The sequence below is a fragment of the Dendrobates tinctorius genome, unplaced genomic scaffold, assembly GCF_039654945.1.
Source record: "Dendrobates tinctorius isolate UK_male_01 unplaced genomic scaffold, ASM3965494v1 ptg000086l, whole genome shotgun sequence".
NCBI lineage: Eukaryota > Metazoa > Chordata > Amphibia > Anura > Dendrobatidae > Dendrobates > Dendrobates tinctorius.
Window position 1 is genome coordinate 18,583,697 of NW_027361754.1, and position 20,806 is coordinate 18,604,502.

Here is a 20,806-nt window from a genome sequence, read left to right on the forward strand (position 1 = left end):
TTGCCCCCTTCAGCAAGAAAATAGCCAAACAAACCACACCTCCACGATTTGATCACTAAATACAGTTTAAACATTCATTTTCATAAACCTGCAGAAAGACACAATGACCTGCAGGTGGCACCTCAACAAGAAGACATTTTTTGGCCTCTACTTATCAAAACAATTTATTGTATTACCAATCTACATATATAAATACCTGTCTGTGTTCATCAGCTCATGAAATGCATTTACATTTGACCATCTTGCTTTTTCTGAAATTGCCTGCTCCCCCGCCGACCAATGTGTGAAAACTTTGCACGGGCCAAGCTAGTGCTCATGAATTGGAATAATATGTAGGAGAGAAGATAGGTTATCCAGAATTAGCCAGATTAGTGGACCTGTGCAACAGGGGAATATTGTAGGTTCATAGAAGACCGGTATCTACCCGGCTGAGGATCGATAATGGTTAATGAATTTATGTCACTGTGGCAGTGGATCAGGGTCGTTCAGATTATCGGTGGTGGATAGTGGCCGTGTGTATTTTTCCTTTTCACTGAATTTAATAGTTATCTTAGGAGACTTGAAGCTGCGATCATCTGACCTCTTGTACTATACATAGCAGAAATCATGATCCCTTATGAATGACGGCTACACGCCGGCTTTCTCTGGAGGATAGTAATGATATAGGCACAGGGGTCATCAGCAGACCCTGTCATGTACTGCCTGGGGAATCGCGCTACCAGCTCATTTTATTATATAAAGAAGGCTGTAAGAATAGAACCTGAAGACAATGTTGAAATTGCGTTTATTTTTCCTTATTTCACTCCACTTGGAATTTTATTCTTCTTTTTCAGAACATCGTATGGTAAAATAAACTCTAGGAGTTCACAAGCCTAGGGGCGTATTCTCATTCCCCCGCAACGGGCGTCAGAAAAGCTGATCCCTTACCGGTGGGAATTCTGCACTAAAACGAATGGTGACGTTCAGTATCTGGGATCCAGACATCCAATAACAATACATCTCGGGGCATAACTCTCTATAGTAAAGCATGCAATGTTGGGGGTTGTAGTTCATGTACAATCACACACTTCCACCCCTGATTTAGCTATAAAAGTCATAATCCACCATCCAAGCAAGACTTACGTGGTCGCCTGCTTCTTGGAGCTCGAGGAAAACCCTTCGCTTTCACTTTCGGTCAGAATGAGTCATGATGTAATAATGTCCACACCCAGAGGATTCTCCTTAACCCTTTAGTAAAAGAACATTTTTATTCTTAATACATACTTTTTAATTATTTATTTTACTTTTTTTTTATTATTCCACGTGTTCAGCAAAAATAAAGCAAAATGTACTTGGCTATAGAATATTCACATTTTCAGACGTGTATTCAAAGCGCCAGAACATTTTTTTCTTCCCCACATAGACATATCGGGGCTTGTTTTTGTGAGATGAGTTACTGTGATTACAAACTTGTATGGTTTATTCTTGTCAACTATTTAAGTAGCTTTGGTTTGTGCCTCTATTTTACAAAACTTTTTTTTATTTTTCCATGAATAGAGCTGTTTGTAGAAGTGTTTTTGGCTGCTGTTTCTACCGCTCTATGTTTTGAATAATTTTTATAGCATTTTGTTTGAGAGATGCAGAGACATGTCTTTGTCAGTGGGCAAACTTACAAATCAGCAAGGGATCACATACTTATTTCCCGCACTGTAACCTTCAAAAAACTTGTTAAAAAAAGTATACTGTATGTTTCAGACTATAAGACGCACCAAGGTGTTAGAGGAGGAAATTAGAAACAAAAAAATTATGCAAAAATGTGATAATTTCCGTACAAATATCCCCTATCCTGGTATATATGGTCCCCTCTTACCATCCTAGAATGCATGGCCCCCTCATCCATATTCTAGTATGCATGGCCTCCTCATCCCTATCCTGGTATGCATGGTCCCTTCATCTCCATTCTAGTATGCATTGCCCCCTCTTCCTTGTCCTGATTTGCATAGCTTCCTCATCCCTATACTGGTATCCCCATTCTGGCATGCATGGCCCTCTCATCCCTATCCTGGTATGCTTGGCCCCAATCCCCATCCTGGTATGCATGACCCCCTCAACCTTATCCGGGTATTGGTTTGAAAGACCAGCTCACCCACGTCTGACCTCACCGCACCTCAGACTCGGATCCGGCCCTGCCCTGGCCGCACAGCAGTAATAAAAGAAGAAATGATCCAGCTGAAGTGCTCTGGTGATTTATTGAGTGCTGTTCAGACAACAGAACATTGTTTACGCGTTTCTGGCTAGACGCCCTTAATCATAACCCGTCTAGCCAGAAACGCGTAAACAATGTTCTGTTGTCTGAACAGCACTCAATAAATCACCAGAGCACTTCAGCTGGATCATTTCTTCTTTTATCCGGGTATGCATGGTCTCCTCATCCCTATCCAGGTATGCATGTGTTGTGAACTCATTTTCTGGTTTACCTCTGACTTCTGGTGAGGGTGCTGGAACTGGCTGTATTGACAAAGGAGTCGTGAGTTCTTCATCCGGGCTCCCTCTAGTGGTGACAGTAGGTAATGAAGCTGATCTAAATGGCAGAGACCTGCCACCTGAGGAGGAGGACTGTGAGTGGACATCAGGAGTCTTTGACTGGATTTAAGACAGTCGACTCCCTAATTTTGTGCTGGTGATTTTTTCCTGCCCTGAGGTTCTGGTTTCCAGTTCTGTTCCTGCCTTCTCAAGCTAAGTGTGCTCTGCTATTTTTTCACATGAAATTTGGTCTGATTTACTCAGTTTTTGTGGTCAGCCAGCCCCTGCTGGGGCTGTGCTGAATTTCTATTCTTATGTCTCTGTTTATGCCAGTTTGCTTTTTGTCCCTGATCAGATTGGTCTTCTTTTGCTCTGTCTTCAGAATATACCAGAGTGCTGATATAGGGAATTGAAGTCTAGCGACTTCAGGGTTTTTGTTATCAGAAAGTGTTGGACATTTTTTTGGCAGGGTTTTGTGCGTGATTGCAGACAGCATCTTTCCTTTCTTGTCCTTTCTAGTTAGTGTGGGCCCCATCGTTTGCTCAGCCTATTTTTCTATCTGTGTTTGTGTTTTCATCTTGTCTCACCGTCAATACATGTTTGGGGGCTGTCTATTGCTTTGGGGTCTGCTCCGGGGCAGTTTAGATTTCCCCTTTTTTTGCTTTAGGCTTATTTAGTTCTCCGGCTGTAACGTGGCATCTAGGATCATCGTAGGTACGCTCCACGGCTACTGCTAGTTGTGTGGATAGAATCAGGGGTCTGCAATCCGCTTAGTTACCAACCTCTCTGGTTTTCTGTGGCTTAGCTTGTTTTTTTTCCTCCTCGGTGATTCATTCATAACAGAATCACCAGCCACACCGCAGATTCTAGGGTACTCAAAAGCAGGAAAAAAAAAAAGTGTTAGAATTTTTTTTTTATATGTATTTTTTCCTCTTTTTCTCTGGGGCCGTAGGAGGATTTTTTTTTCTTAATGGAGATTAAGCAATTGTCTGATCATGTGGAGCAGCTGGCTGCTGAAGTGCGGGGAATTTCCACCTATCTCGCTCAATCACATGCTGTTGAACCAAAAATCCCTACTCCTGATGTGTTTTCTGGGGATCGGTCTAAATTTTTGAATTTTAAGAATAATTGTATATTATTTCTTGCCTTGAAGCCTAACTCATCGGGGAGCTCTGCGCAGCAGGTTAAAATTGTCATCTCCTTCCTGCGCGGCGATCCCCAGGATTGGGCGTTTTCTTTGTTTAAAACAAACATCTTTTTATTGGTTTAACAAAGAGAAATAACATTACATGTGACTGATATGATCAAGCATTATTAGTTTCTCACATTTCAAGTTTGATCTTACTAATCGTATATTCACATCTCATATATTACTGCTTGATATTTGTTGCTATGCAGTAAACCAGGTAGTATCCGTCTAAGTTTTATTGCTTAACCCCTTCCTGACATCCGCCGTACTATCCCGTCCATGGGACCTGGGCCCCTATGCCCATGGACGGGATAGTACGTCTACCGCGATCAGCGGCACCCACGTGGTGAGCGCCGCTGATCGCGGCCGGTTGTCAGCTGATTATCACAGCTGAGACCCGGCACAATGTGTCAGGGGCGGTCACGGACCGCCCCCGACACGTTAACCCCTTGCACACCGCGATCAAACATGATCGCGGTGTACCGGGGGTTAAAGGGAAGCATCGGCAGGGAGGGGGCTCCCTCCGTGCTTCCCTGAGCCCCCCACGGCAGCGCAATGTGCAGCGCTGCTGCGGGGGGCTCCTTTCCTGCAGGCCCCCGAATCCAAGATGGCGACGGGGGCCTTCGGGGGCCTGCAGGAAGCTGGCTTCCTCAGTGCCTGCAAAGCGCAGGCATGAGGAAGTCTGCAGCAGTGCCTGTGTCAGATCGCTGATCTGTCACAGTGATCTGTGATGTGACAGATCAGCGTTCTGTCACAGGACAGTGATGTCCCACCTGGGACTATTTAATAAAGTTAAAAAAAAATAAAAAAAAGTGTTAAAATAATTTAAAAAAAATCGCCAAATAAATTAGAAAAAAAAAAATATATTCCCCCAATAAATCCATTTTTTGGAAATAAAAAAAAAAAACAATAAAAGTACACATATTAGGGATCGCCGCGTCCGTAATGACCCCCCCTATAAAACTGTCCCATTATTAACCCCTTTAGCGAACCCCTTAAAAAATAAAAATAAAAAACGAAGCAAAAAATAATGATTTATTATCATACCGCCAAACAAAAAGTGTAATAACGCGCGATCAAAAAGACGCATATAAATATCCATGGTACCGCTGAAAACGTCATCTTGTCCCGCAAAAAACGAGCCACCACACAGCATCATCAGCGAAAAAATAAAAAAGTTATAGCTCGCAGAATAAAGCGATGCAAAAATAATTATTTTTTATATAAAATAGTTTTCATTGCATAAAACCGACAAAACATAAAAAAAACCTAAATGAGGTATTGCTGTAACTGTACTGACCCGAAGAATAAAACCGCTTTATCAATTTTACCGCACGCGGAACGGTGTAAACGCACCCCCCCAAAAGAAATTCATGAAACGCTGGTTTTTGTTCATTCTGCGTCCCAAAAATCAGAATAAAAAGCGATCAAAAAATGTCACGTGCCCGAAAATGGTACCAATAAAAACGTCAACTCGTCCCGCAAAAAAATAAGACCTCACATGACTCGGTGTGTCAAAATACGGAAAAATTATACCTCTCAATATGTGGTGATGCAAAAACTATTTTTACAATAAAAAGCGACTTTTAGCATGCGACAGCTGCCAAATATAAAAACCGCCATTAATAGTAAATCATACCCCCCGTTATCACCCCCTTAGTTAGGGAAAAATAATAAAATAAAAAAAATGTATTTATTTCCATTTTTCCATTAGGGCTAGGGTTAGGGTAGGGTTAGGGCTAGGGTTATGGTTAGGGCTAGGGCTAGGGCTAGGGTTAGGGTTAGGGTTAGGGCTGAGATTAGGGTTAGGGGTGTGTTGGGGGTCGGGTTGGAGTTAGAATTGGGGGTTTCCACTGTTTGGGCACATCAGGGGCTCTCCAAATGCAACATGGCGTCTGATCTCAATTCCAGCCAATTCTGAGTTGAAAAAGTCAAATGGTGCTCCTTCCCTTCCAAGCTCTGCCATGTGCCCAAACAGTGTTTTACCCCCACATGTAGGGTATCAGCCTACTCAGGACAAATTGCAAAACAATTTTTGGGGTCCAATTTCTCCTGTTACCCTTAGGAAAATAAAAAATTGGGGGCAAAAATATCATTTTTGTGGAAAAAAATGATTTTTTTATTTTCACGTCCGAGTGTTATAAACTTCTGTGAAGCACTGGGGGGTTCAAAGTGCTCACCACACATCTAGATAAGTTAGTACAGTACAGTACAGTAGTTTTCTCCCACATATGGGGTGTCAGCGTACTCAGGACAAATTGGACAACAACTTTTGGGGTTCAATTTCTCCTGTTACCCTTGGGAAAATAAAAATATTGGGGACTAATTGATCATGTTTGTGGAAAAAATACGATTTTTTTATTTTCATGCCCGGGCATTATAAACTTCTGTGAAGCCCTTGGGGGTTCAAAGTGCTCACCACACATCTAGATAAGTTCCTTAGGGGGTCTCGTTTCCAAAATGGGGTCATTTGTGGGGGGGTTTCCACTGTTTAGGTACATTAGGGGCTCTCCAAAGGCAACATGACACCCGCAGACCATTCCATCAAAGTCTGCATTCCAAAACATCACTACTTCCCTTCCGAGCCCCGATGTGTGCCCATACAGTAGTTTTCTCCCACATATGGGGTATCAGCATACTCAGGACAAATTGGACAACAACTTTTGGGGTCCAATTTCTCCTGGTACCCTTGGGAAAGTAAAAAAATGGTGACTAAAAGATCATGTTTGTGGAAAAAATACGAATTTTTTATTTTCACGCCCGGGCGTTATAAACTTCTGTGAAGCACTGGGGGGTTTAAAGTGCTCACCACACATCTAGATAAGTTCCTTGGGGGGTCTAGTTTACAAAATGGTGTCATTTGTGGGGGGGTTCCACTGTTTAGGTACATCAGGGGTTTTCCAATCGCGACATGGTGTCCGATCTCAATTCCAGCCAAAAACGTCAAATGGCGCTGCTTCCCTTCCGAGCTCTGCCATGCGCCCAAATAGTGATTTACCCCCACATGTGGGGTATCAGCATACTCAGGACAAATTGCACAATAACTTTTAGGGTCCTGTTACCCTTGGAAAAATAAGAATTGAGGGTGAAAAGATCATTTTTGTGGAAAAAATATGATTTTTTAATTGTACGGCTTTATGTTATAAACTTCTGTGAAGCCCATGGGGGTTCAAAGTTCTCACCACACATCTAGATAAGTTCCTTAGGGGGTCTAGTTTCCAAAATGGTGTCATTTGTGGGGAGTTTCCACTGTTTGGTACATCAGGAGTTTTCCAAACGCGACATGATGTCCGATCTTAATTCCAGCCAAAAACGTCAAATGGCGCTGCTTCCCTTCCGAGCTCTGCCATGCGCCCAAATAGTGGTTTACCCCCACATGTGGGGCATCAGCGTACTCAGGACAAATTGCACAATAACTTTTAGGGTCCTGTTACCCTTGGGAAAATAAAAATTGGGGTGAAAAGATCATTTTTGTGGAAAAAATATGATTTTTTAATTGTACGGCTGTACGTTCTAAACTTCTGTAAAGCCCTTGTGGGTTCAAAGTTCTCACCACATATCTACATAAGTTCCTTGGGGGGTCTAGTTTCCAAAATGGGGTCACTTGTAGGGGGTTTCCACTGTTTAGGTACATCAGGGACTCTCCAAACGTGACATGGCGTCCAATCTGAATTCCAGCCAATTTTGCATTGAAAAAGTCAAACGGCGCTCCTTCCATTCTGAGCTCTGCCATGCGCCGAAACAGTCGTTCCCCCCCACATATCAGGTATCAGCGTACTCAGGACAAATTGCACAATAACTTTTGCAGTCCAATTTCTCCTGTTACCCTTGGTAAAATAAAAAAAATTGAACCTGAAGTATTTATTTTATGAAAAAAAGTTAGATGTTCATTTTTTTTTTTTAAATATTCAAAAAAATTCCTGTGACGCACCTAAAGGGTTAATAAACTTCTTGAATGTGGTTTTGAGCACCTTAAGGGGTGCAGTTTTTAGAATGGTGTCACTTTTTGGTATTTTCTATCATACAGACCCCTCAAAGTGGCTTCAAATGTGATGTGGTCCTAAAAATAAAATGGTGTTGTAAAAATGAGAAATTGCTGGTCAACTTTTAACCCTTATAACTTCCTAACAAAAAAAAATGTTGGTTCCAAAATTGTGCTAATGTAAAGTAAACATGTGGGAAATGTTAGTTATCAAGTTTTTTGTGTGCCGTATCTCTGTGATTTAAGGGCATAAAAATTCAAAGTTGGAAAATTGCGAAATTTTCAAAATTTTCGCCAAATTTCCGTTTTTCTCACAAATAAACGCAAGTTATTTGAATGAAATTTTACCACTATCATGAAGTACAATATGTCACGAGAAAACAATGTCAGAATCACCGGGATCCATGGAAGCGTTCCAGAGTTATGACCTCATAAAGGTACAGTGGTCAGAATTGTAAAAATTGGCCCGGTCATGAACGTGCAAACCACCCTTGGGGGTGAAGGGGTTAAACTCATGAGTCCCAGACAAAATCTTTGACGTAGATCCCTGAAAAAGATGTACACATCAGTCGTAACAAAATACAAACTTTTAACTGAGTAGAAAGAATAAAAGTTAGGTAGAGAAGTAGAGTGGATAGAAGGGGGAGTAATTAAGGGTGGGATGGAGTAGGAATTCCAGTCAGGGGGGTGATGTCAATTCTGCAGGGGGTTTTGCCCTATTGTCTGAATGGTCAACTAATGTTGCTCCAAGATTAGTTGGTCTTAGGGCAATTTGATAAATTTTACTAAGGGTTTAGTAGATTTAAGTATTCATCTGTTTCTCTAAAGAGTGTCCACGGCGCCCAGGTCAATCTGAATTTACCTATCTTAAAGGTCGTGCTGGCTATTATTTCTTCTATGTAATATATTTGGTTCACCTTGTGCAACCATTCTGCCAGGGTAGGACAGTCCTGTGATAGCCAATGTAAGGGGATAAGCATTTTGGGTGCTGCTAACAAATACATAAGAATTTTTTTATGTTTGTATTGTGCAAGATCACTTGACCAATTTAGAAAAATCAATTTCAAGGATGGGGGGTTTGGAAGCTGACAAAGTCTTGTTGCAATTTTAAGCACTTTCCTCCAGAATGGTTGAATATTTTCGCACTGCCATCATATGTGTAAATAAGATCCCCTCTCCCCGAAACATCTCCAACAATTAGAGGGTGCATCAGGCTGCCACTTCTTTCTAGTGTCAGGGGTGGTGTACCACCTAGTAAGGACTTTGAACGAATTTTCTTGGACCCTCACACAGCCAGAAGGACCATGTGAGTTTTTATATATCTTTTCAACCTCCCAATCTTGCAATACAACCTCAAGGTCCCTTTCCCAATTCATTATAAATGCTCGTTTAACCGAGGTTGAGTGGGCCAGGAGCATCTGGTAAAGCTTACCCAACTCGCCCCTTGGTTTATTTCTCTGAGTCAGCAACTTTTCAGAAGCGGTCAACTATCTGTGCGGAAGTCCAGATTGTAAATACGATCTGATCGAGTTTTTGAGCCTGTTGTAATGAAGAAAGTTAATATGATAGTGTGGAAATCTCATTTGTAAATCTTGCAGAGGGAGGATCACACCATCCTCCATGAAAGCATCTAGACTTTCGTTTATTTTAAGTAGAGAGTCTGTGTCCTTAAGAAAAGGGCGATCTAAATAGAGGCCAGGTAGGTCCCCTACTTTTATCAGGGGTGATGGAAGTGGCATTAGTGAGGATGAGAATCTGTCCCAGGTCCTGATTACATTTTTTGTTATTGCATTTGGGGAGAGAACCTTCTTTGTAAAACCCGTTGGTGAGTGAAGGATAGTAGAGATTGGTACTGACAGTGACTCGCTAGCAATCCCTGTCCAAAGTTTGTGATTACTCTCTCTCGTCCAATCGATTAATAACGACAAAGTTGCCGCTGCGTGGTATTTTTGTGGGTCCGGAAATCCTATACTCCCTTTATGTTTAGGTAGGGAAAGAGTATTATAGCTTATTCTAGGTCTTAAGCCCCCCCATATATACTTCCCAAAAAGAGATTGGACCTTCTGAATAAACGTGTCAGGGACTTTAATTGGTAGCATTCTGGATATATAACTATACTTGGGTAAAATAAATCCTATGATGAGATTTTTTCTTCCTATCCAGGAAATATAGGGTGCTCTCCACGACTTAATGGCTTCAAGAGTATCATCGAGAAGGGGTACAAAGTTGAGTGAGAAAAGGGAGTTCCAGTGAGGACTCAGTTTAATACCTAAATACTCAATATATTTAGAGTTCCATTTTATTGGGAATTTAGCTTTCAAATTTTGGATTGTTGTATGTCGAATATTTATCCCCATCGCCTCAGACTTCTCTAGATTAATCTTAAAGTTCGATAACTCTTCAAATGCCTCAAACCTCTCCAACACCGCCGGAATTTCTTTTTCAGGGTCCGATAGGAGCAAGAGAAGGTTGTCAGCGAACGCTGCAACTACATGTGAGGAGTCCGAGATCTCGATACCCCCTATTGCTGGATGCTGTCTAATACTCTGAATTAACGTCTCAATGGTTAGGACAAATAAAGCTAGTGAAAGGGGGCAACCCTGACGTGTGCCGTTTTTGATCTCAAAGAGTGGAGAAAAATCCCCGTTTACCCTTACTTTGGCAGACGGTGACTTATACATTTGAAAAATGGCGTCTATAACTGTGGGAGGAAAACCAAACCTCGCAAGAGTCTCACGCATGAATGTACAGTCCACCCTGTCAAAGGCTTTCTCTGCGTCAGTGCCCATTAAGACTAGGGGTTTGTGGTGGCTGTGCGCATGCTGCATCAGGTACAGTACTCTAAGGGAGTTGTCTCTTCCCTCCCTACCCCTGACAAAACCTACTTGCTCAGGTGAGATGAGTGTGTCGAGGATCAGGCCTATCCTTGTGGCTAACATCTTTGCAAATATTTATAGGTCATTATTTAATAGTGAGATCGGCCTGTAATTACTGCATAGTTTGGGGTCTCTACCTTCTTTGTGTGTTAAAGATATGTGTGCTTCCAGTGTCTGTCCTGCAAGGGCCGCACCCCCCAGTACACCATTGCACAGCTTCAATAAAAACGGACTCAACGTGTCCTGAAAAGTCTTATAATAGGATGCCGGGAGGCCATCTGGACCAGGGCTCTTGCCCATAGGACAGTCTGACAGGGTAGACTGGAGTTCCCCTATCGTGAAAGGGGCTGTCAGTTCCTGTTGTTGTGTTTCAGATAGGGTAGGGAGGTTTATAGATTGTAGGAATTCCTTCATATTCACTCGTCTTTTTTCTAACTGTTCTACATTCTCTCCCGGTCGCAAATCATACAAGGTGGAATAGTACTCCCTGAAAGCTGAAGCTATCCCGTCTGGGTTTGTAATTTTGGCTTCATCCGACCCCTTTTCCGTTTATATATAAGAGACCTAGCCTTACGCTTTTTAATCATGGTTGTCATAAATTTTGACATTTTGTCTCCATGAGCAAATACCCTGTGTTTCCATCTACTAAAAATTTTTATTGAGTCTTTGTTTACTAAGTCTCTAAGAGATTGTCTCTTTTGTGAGAGGAGAGCTAAGGCATCAGGGTCCAGTGTCATTCTATGATCTCGTTCTAGTGTTTGGATCTCTTTATAAAGAGTGTCTGTTTTTTCTTTTCTGCTTTTATTCTTATGCGAGGCCATAGAAATCAATTCACCTCTTATTACAGCCTTGTGAGCCTCCCAGATAGTAGAAAATTGAATATTTTCAATCAAGTTGATCTCAAAGTACTCTTTAATTTTCTTTTTTATTTTATTTCTGGAGGGTTCATCTGCAATTAAAGTTTTGTTTAGCCTCCAAGGGATATTATTTGGTCTATGGCCTATCATAAGTTTGTTTATTAAGATGGAGTGGTCGGAGTGAACGCTCGGAATTATTTGTGAGTCTTTCAGATGTAAGGACATCTGGAATGGGATAAAAAGATAGTCAATTCTACTATAAGACGATTGCGCTTCTGAGAAATGTGAGAAGTCTCGTACAGTGGGGTGGAGAAATCTCTCTTAAGGTACTGTCACACTAAGCGATATCGCTAGCAATATCGCTATAACTTGTGACGTTATAGCGATATTGCTAGCGATATCGCTGTGTGTGATACTTACCTACAACCCGCTCCCCCCGCTGGTTATTGCTGATCGCGTGAGAACATCCTGGACCGTTTCTCGTCGTCAGCTTCCTGCTGGGCTTCCTGTGGAGAGACGAGCGACGAGCGTGGACGCGGGCGGGAGGATGCAGGATCGCCTAGTGTGACAGGTAAGTAGCGACGCCTGTCCCCTGTGATGTCGCTGGTGAGATCTGCCTGTGTGGCAGCTCACTAGCGACCACTTAGCGATGTACCAGCGATCCTGACCGCGTCATATCGCTGGTCGGGATCGCTAGTACATCGCTAAGTGTGACAGAACCTTTAGTGCATTCTTAGGAACACTAGATTTCCCAGTAGAGAAGTCTATTGGTGGTTCAAGAGGAACATTCAGGTCACCTCCCAGGATCAAAGTCCCCTCTACAAATTGACTTGTCGCTCTCATAATTCTGGAAAACCAGGTGTCTTGTTTTGTGTTGGGGGCACATACACATCCTATCGTGACCAGTTTGTGTGCCAACTTCCCCTTTATGAAAATATATCTACCATCTCTGTCATGAACCATGTCTATATACTGAAATGGTGTATTTTTTGTAAGAGCGATTTCCACTCCCCTCCCCTTCCTGGAAGAGGAAAACGAGTGGAACCATGTATTATAGTAGTGTTTCTCAAAACTGGGGTTTTTTCCTGTATAAAGTGGGTCTCCTGCAGGAGTGCAATGTCAGCCCCCAATTTCTTAATATGTGCCAATACCTGAGCTCTTTTAATTGGCGTGTTCAGACCTCTTACGTTGTATGATGCTATTGTCGTTTCTTGTATACGATCAGCCATGTCGGGTCAGTAGGCGCCGGGGCTCAGGACAAGATGAAAGGTGATTCGCCGATGGACATGAGAAAGGTTGGGGAGGGGAAAAGAGAAAGGTAAAAGACAAAAACATTAGCATATATTCAACAAAAAGGGCTTGTTGCCCTAAATTAACAACGTTCTTTGTAATAAGCAAAATTACAAATACCACTGTAATACCCATCAGGGAGTGTAAAGGAGAAAACATGACAATTTTTCAATTTGTTCCATATGTTAACTAGGCAGTCACTGTGGATCAGCTTAAAGGATCCATACAGAAATGGTTAGGAGACAAGGGTCCCTAATTCAATCGCTGGAGGAATGCTGCTTCCCTGCTTGTCTTTTTCTGCTTCTTTGTTCTTTAGAGTTGCTCGCTCTTCTCCAGGGGTCTTGCAATGGTAGATCCGGAAGACTGAAATTAGTGCGGGCGAGACGAAGATCAGGCAGCGAGTCGAGTTGAATACCCAGCACTGCACATACTTTGGCAATGTTGGAAGATGACTTAACTGTAAATCTCTTGCCGTCTGCTGTGATGAATAGACCGAATGGGAAAAGCCATCTGAAAGGAAACTGTCTCTGCTTGAGGGCGTCTGTAAAGGATTTCAATAAGAATCTCTGAGACAAGGTTGATGGTGAAGATCCTGGAAAACACGAATTGTAGAACCTTTATATTCCAATGAGCTTAGTGTCCTTGTCTTTTTGAGAATTTTCTCTTTCATGTGGAAGTCCAGAATTCTGCAAATTATATCTCTAGGGAATTCTGATTGTTTGGGCTTGGGTTTTAATGCTCTATGTGCTCTCTCAAGAATTAACATCTTTCCTTCTGTGTCCAGCATAGGCAGAAAGAGGTTATAAAGAATGGCTGGTACATCCTCTCGGTCTGTCGCCTCCGGCACTCCCCGAACTCTGAGATTGTTTCTTCTGCTCCTGTTTTCAATATCTTCCATTGCAGTATAGAGGGAATTGATATGATCTTCCTGTTGCTGAAGGCCCGTTTTTATATCCCCAGCGACGGCGGACAGCTTCGACTGCGCCTCCTCCAGCTCCTCCACTCTGCTGCCAATCTGCTGAATGTCCTTTTTAATTGTAGATAAATCTTTTGCAAGGGGGGTCAAGGCTGAGGACAAAATACTTTTAATGAAGCTTCTAGAAATAGGTTTATCTGAGTCTGCAAAGTCAGAAGGATCCTCCTGCGATTCCTCCAAATCTGGGTCATCACCTGGGTCCTTATACTGCAATGGCCCTTGTTTAGGTCCACTTTGTTTTGTGATAAACTTTTCCATCTTTTTGATTGTTTGTGACCCACTATTAGCGTTTGTGTCAGCTGATCTACCAATCTTGACCATGGTCCGTTTTTGCTGAAAAAAAAACTGGTGATGTAGTAAGTTTCGCCACTAAAAACCATGGGCAGGTATCCAGACTGTTAAATACAATATCTCTCGGCAGAAGTGGGACGAGAGATCAGAGAGATTTCTCAGCTGGCACTTTCCAAATGCACCACTAGATGGGGATCACTCCCCTTTTTCTCACAAGCCTTTCAGTGGCCTAGCCACTAGTGTACTTTATAGCATGGATAAGAAAGAAAAAAAAAATTGCCTAAGGCTGGTTTCAGATTTGCGTTAAAACATCGCTGCGCCCTGCGTTGTTAAGCCCCGCCCCGAGCCGGCTCCCTGCCCGCCCCATCCGGGATCACCGCCTACTTTCGCATTTGCACGCATGCGATCGGCGCACCCTATCTTTAGCATAGGGTGCGCAGATCACGCGCTGCCAGTGTGAAAGTAGCGTGCTGCGCACTCTTGACGGTGCGCCGTGCGCGCCGAAATGCAGCATGTTGCATTTCGGCGCGCACGGCGCACCGTCAAAAGTGCGCAGCACGCTACTTTCACACTGGCAGCGCATGATCTGCGCACCCTATGCTAAAGATAGGGTGCGCCGATCGCATGCGTGCAAATGCGAAAGTAGGCGGTGATCCCGGATGGGGCGGGCAGGGAGCCGGCTCGGGGCGGGGCTTAACGACGCAGGGCGCAGCGTTGTTTTAACGCAAATGTGAAACCAGCCTAACAGCAGCTTGGCGGTTCATTCAGCAGTGAGCATTAATTTATGAGAGAGAAAGTAGCTTCCCTATGACTCATGAGAGTCCCAGGTCTCCCCATCTCCATGGAACTTTCATATATGTACCTCCCCGGTGGGCATAATGTCAGTTCTTTAAATCATGACAGGAACGGAAAGACTGAGCGGTTGTTCAGAGAAATAGTGCTTAACAAAGCAGAGATACTGTAGGTGTCGTGCATAGCGTTGGCTCTAATAAATGTTGAAAATTATTTGGAGCTTCCAGCTATGATCGCTGCTGCATATATCTTCCTCCAGGGGAGGGGGAGAGCAACTGTTGCTGGGGTGAGTGGGCTTTATATATCGCCGTGAAAATACAAGTCAATTTGGCATCAGGGCCTAATGGTGGGTGTATTAGTGGGTCCCAGCGGCACCTGTTTCTTCCCACTTTACTCGGGCAGATTGTCGTCCCTCTGCTTCACCCGTCACCCACCTAGTGGATGTTGGTCAATCCTCTGTGTTTCTGCTCCTCTGTAAAGGCTGCGTGCAGGCAGAGCTCAGTTCAGTAATAGGAGCAGGGATGTTAGTCACCCACAGTAGAGGAGGGGGAGGGATCTTCTTGTCTATAGCTGTGAAAGCAGCCTGGCAGCCATATTGGGATCTTGCAGCAGTGTGATCTTATTATCTTCTGTGATGAATATCTTTGGATTAAATGGTCCAGGGGTCCGAGTTACGTCTCAAAATGTTCCAGGGGAGATAGAGAATAATCCTATGGTGAATTGGAACCTCAAAGTCCGCTTTTGAGTTGCTTTTCAGGGAAATCCTGTGGGGGCTCCAGACTTCTGCTTCCTCACATGGCAAGAGCTAGACCACGCCCTTGGGCGTTTTCTTTGACTCCTGAAAATCCTATTCTGACTAATGTGGATGCATTTTTTCAAGCCTTGGGGTTGTTGTATGATGAACCTAATGCTATTGATCAGGCTGAAAAGACCCTGCTGGCATTGAACCAGAGTCAGGATTCTGCAGAGTTATACTGTCAAAAATTCCAAAAGTGGGCGGTCCTTACTACCTGGAATGATGGTGCCTTGGCAGCTCTCTTTCAGAAGTTTTTGGCAGAAACCGTAAAAGATATTATGGTGGGATTTCCTGTTCCCTCTGGCTTTGACGATTCTATGTCATTAGCCATTCAAGTTGATCGGCATTTACGTGAACGTAAAACTAGACGAAAGGTGTTGCCACCTTTTCAACAAATGTCTGAACCTATGCAATGTGATAGAGTTTTGTCTAGGGGGCAACGTCAGGAGTATAGAAGGCGTAATAACCTGTGTTTTTTCTGTGGAGATGCTTCTCATATTATTTCTGTCTGCCCTAAACGAGAGAAACGTTTTGCACACACATTTGCTGTGGGTGGCATACAACCTAAGTTTTTCCGCCAAGGCTTTTGTGGATTCAGGAGCGGCTTTGAATCTGATGGATTTGGATTTTGCTAAACGTTGTGGTTTTCCATTGATACCTCTGCAGACACCTATTCCTTTGAGGGGTATTGATGCTACTCCTTTGGTGGAGAATAAACCTCAGTTTTGGACCCAGGTGATAATGTGGGTTGCCCCAGACCACCAAGAAAATTGTAGATTTTTGGTACTGCATAATTTGCATGATACTATTGTTCTGGGTTTTCCCTGGTTGCAAATCCATAATCCAGTTTGGATTGGAAATCTATGTCTGTGGTGAGTTGGGGCTGTTGGTGTGCTCTTGGTGACACTCCTGTTTTCTCCACCTCTCCCCAGTCTCATGATGTTCCTGACTATTTGGCTGATTTTTATGATGTATTTAGTGAGAGTAAGTCTGCGTCCCTGCCTCCTCATAGGAGTTATCACTGTGCAATTGAGTTGAGGCCTGGGTGTAAATTTCCCAAGGGTCGGCTCTTCAATTTATCTGTACCCGAGCACGAGGCTATGCGATCTTATATTAAGGAGTCGTTGGAGAAGGGTCATATTAGACCATCCTCTTCACCATTAGGTGCTGGGTTTTTTTTGTGGCTAAAGGGCCTGTCACACTAAGCGATATCGCTAGCAATATCACTATAACTTGTGACGTTATAGCGATATTGCTAGCGATATCGCTATGTCTGATACTTACCTACAACCCGCTCCCCCGCTGGTTATCGCTGATCGCGCGAGATCAGGCTGGACTGTTTCTCGTCGTCAGCTTCCTGCGGCGCTTCCTGCTGTGACGACGAGCGACGCGTGGAGCTGGGCGGGAGGATGCAGGATCGCCTGGTGTGACAGGTAAGTAGCGACCCCCGTCCCTAGCGATGTCACTAGTGAGATCTGCCTGTGTGGCAGCTCACTAGCGACCACTTAGCGATGTACTTGTATTGACTATCGTTCCCTTAACAAGATTACGGTTAAATATCAGTATATGTTACCCCTGATTTCTGATTTATTCTCCAGAGTTAAAGGTGCCTGCTGGTTTACTAAGCTTGACCTCAGGGGGGCGTATAATCTTATTTGCATCAAGCATGGGGATGAATGGAAGACGGCGTTTAATACTCCGGAGGGACATTTTGAGTACCTGGTGATGCCTTTTGGGCCCCTTCTGTCTTCCAATCCTTCATGAATGATATTTTCCGGGACTTTGTGGATAAGTTTTTGATCATCTATTTGGATGATATTCTGATATTTTCCAGTGATTGGGATTCTCATGTGGAACATGTTCGGACTGTGTTCCGGATTTTGAGGGAGAATTCCCTGTATGTTAAGGGATTGAAATGCCTTTTTGGTGTACAGAGGATTTCATTTTTGGGATTTATTTTGTCTCCGTCAACTATTAAAATGGACCCGGCCAAGGTGCAGGCCATTTATGATTGGGTTCAGTCCACTTCTTTGAAGGCTCTCCAGAAGTTTTTGGGTTTTGCTAATTTTTATCGTAAATTTATAGCTAATTTTTCTGGTATTGCCAAACCACTGACTGATCTGACCAAGAAGGGCGCTGATGTGCTGAATTGGTCTCCAGAGGCTGTTTTGGCATTTCAGGAGCTGAAGCGGAGGTTCACTTCTGCTCTGGTTTTACGGCAACCTGATGTCTCACTTCCATTTCAAGTAGAGGTAGATGCTTCGGAGATTGGGGCAGGAGCTGTTTTGTCCCAAAAAGATCCGGTGACTTCCAAAATGAATCCCTGTGCCTTCTTTTCCCGAAAGTTCTCCCCATCTGAACGCAACTATGATGTGGGGAACCCGGAATTGTTGGCCATGAAGTGGGCATTTGAGGAGTGGAGACATTGGTTGGAGGGAGCTAGACATCAAGTTGTGGTCCTCACTGATCACAAGAATATGATTTACCTGGAGTCGGCCAAACGCTTGAATCCTAGACAGGCTAGGTGGGCCTTGTTTTTCTCGCGTTTTGATTTTGTGGTCTCCTTTCTTCCGGGCACTAAGAATGTTAAGGCAGATACCCTTTCTAGGAGTTTCTTTGCTGATTCTCCTATTGTGACCAAACCTACTACCATCCTAGGTGAGGGGGTAGTTCTTTCTGCCATGTCGCCCGATTTGAGACGTGCCCTGGAAGAATTTCAGGAGGACAAACCTGAGCGTTGTCCTATGGGAAAATTGTATGTTCCTGACCAGTGGAGGAAGAGAGTGATGTCTGAAGTTCATTGCTCCACGTTGGCTGGTCATCCAGGTATTTTTGGTACCAGAGATTTGGTGAGTCGGTCTTTTTCGTGGCCCGCCTTATCTCGTTATGTCAGGAATTTTGTGCAGTCTTGTGGAACTTGTTCCCGGTCTAAACCCTGTTCTCGTTCTAGTGGGTTGTTGATGCCCTTGCCGGTGCCCAAGAGGCCATGGACCCATATCTGAATGGATTTTATTTCTGATCTTCCTGTCTCTCAGAGAATGACTGTTATCTGGGAGATTTGTGATAGATTTTCTAAAATGGTCCATCTTGTACCACTCCCAAAGCTGCCATCTTCCTCAGAGTTGGTGCCCTTGTTCGGTTGCATGGGATTCCTGAGAACATTGTGTCGGACAGAGGAGTCCAGTTTGTCTCCAGATTTTGGAAAGCTTTTTGTTCCAAGCTGGGAATTCAGTTATCTTTCTCCTCTGCGTTTCACCCACAGACCAATGGGCAGACTGAGAGAACAAACCAGACTTTGGAGTCCTATTTGAGATGTTTTATATCTGCTGATCGGGATGATTCGGTCTCATTTTTGCCCTCGGCCGAATTCGCCCTAAATAATAGAGCTAGTTCTGCCACATTGATGTCGCCCTTTTTCTGTAACTTTGGGTTTCATCCTTGATTTTCTTCAGGGCAATCTTCTGCCTGCCCAGGTGTTGACACTGTGGTAGAGAGAATGCAGCAGATTTGGGACCAAGTGGTGGATAAGTTGTCCCTCTCTCAAGAAAAGGCCCAGCGGTTTTCCAACCGGCATAGGACCATTGGTCCCCGGTTTAAAGTGGGTGATATGGTTTGGTTGTCGTCAAAAAATATCTCTATGAAGGTTGCATCTCCAAAGTTCAAGCCAAGATTTATTGGACCTTATAGGATTTTGGAGATTCTTAACCCGGCTTCTTTTCGATTGGCTCTTCCAGTTACGTTTAAGATCCATAACGTGTTTCATAAGTCTCTGTTGAAGAGGTTTGTTGAGCCAGTGGTTCCTATGGCGGCACCTCCTGACCCTGTGTTGGTTGAAGGTAAAGTGGAATATGAGGTTGAGAAAATACTGGATTCTCGACTGGTTAGACGGAGACTCCAGTATTTGGTCAAGTGGAAGGGTTATGGCCAGGAGGACAATTCTTGCGTCTCTGCCTCTGACATTTATGCCGATAGATTGGTTCGTGCTTTTCACCGGGCCCATCCTGATCAGCCTGGTGGCGTGGATGAGGGTTCGGTGACCCCTCCTCAAGGGGGGGTACTGTTGTGAACTCATTTTCTGGTTTACCTCTGGCTTCTGGTGAGGGTGCTGGAACTGGCTGTATTGACAAAGGAGTTGTGAGTTCTTCATCCGGGCTCCCTTTAGTGGTGACAGTAGGTAATGAAGTTGATCTAAATGTCAGAGACCTGCCACCTGAGGAGGAGGACTGTGAGTGGACATCAGGAGTCTCTGACTGGATTTAAGACAGCCGACTCCCTAATTTTGTGCTGGTGATTTTTTCCTGCCCTGAGGTTCTGGTTTCCAGTTCTGTTCCAGCCTTCTCAAGCTAAGTGTGCTCTGCTATTTTTTCACATGAGATTTGGTCTGGTTTACTCAGTTTTTGTGGTCAGCCAGCTCCTGCTGGGGCTGTGCTGAATTTCCATTCTTATGTCTCTGTTTATGCCAGTTTTCTTTTTATCCCTGATCAGACTGGTCTCTTTTTGCTCTGTCTTCAGAATATGCCAGAGTGCTGATATAGGAAATTGAAGTCTAGCGACTTCAGGGTTTTTGTTATCAGAAAGTGATGGACATTTTTTGGCAGGGTTTTGTACGTGATTGCAGACAGCGTCTTTCCTTTCCTGTCCTTTCTAGTTAGTGTGGGCCCCATCGTTTGCTCAGCCTATTTTTCTATCTGTGTTTGTGTTTTCATCTTGTCTCACCGTCAATACATGTTTGGGGGCTGTCTATTGCTTTGGGGTCTGCTCCGGGGCAGTTTAGATTTCCCCTTTTCTTGCTTTAGGCTTATTTAGTTCTCCGACTGTGACGTGGCTTCTAGGATCATTGTAGGTACGCTCCACGGCTACTGCTAGTTGTGTGGATAGAATCAGGGGTCTGCAATCCGCTTAGTTACCAACCTCTCTGGTTTTCTGTGGCTTATCTTGTTTTTGTTTTTCCTCCTCGGTGACTCATTCTTAACAGCATGGCCTCCTCATTTCTATCCTGGTATGCATGGCCCCCTAATCTCTATCCTGGTATGCATGGGCTTCTTAACCCTATCCTGGTATGCATCGCCTCCTCATCCCTTTCCTGGTATGCATGACCCCCTCTTCCCAAACCTGGTAGGCATGTCCCCCTCATCCCTATCCTGGTAGGCATGGTCCCACTCATCCCTATCCTGGAATGCAGGACCCCATCTGTATCCTGGTATGTATGGCCCCATTCTTATCCTGGTGTTAATGGCTCCCTCATCCCCATCCTG

At 43.9% G+C, this 20,806-nt stretch overlaps 1 protein-coding gene across 1 annotated transcript in view; it reads right to left on the reverse strand.

Moving 5' to 3' along the window:
* Nucleotides 1-20,806, reverse strand: part of LOC141097737 (uncharacterized) — a 63,899-nt gene that overhangs the window by 10,285 nt on the left and 32,808 nt on the right. The window contains exon 2 of the mRNA XM_073585122.1: nucleotides 1,123-1,227. The gene's annotated coding sequence lies outside the window, so the exon portion shown is untranslated. The remainder of the gene's footprint in view (nucleotides 1-1,122; nucleotides 1,228-20,806) is intronic.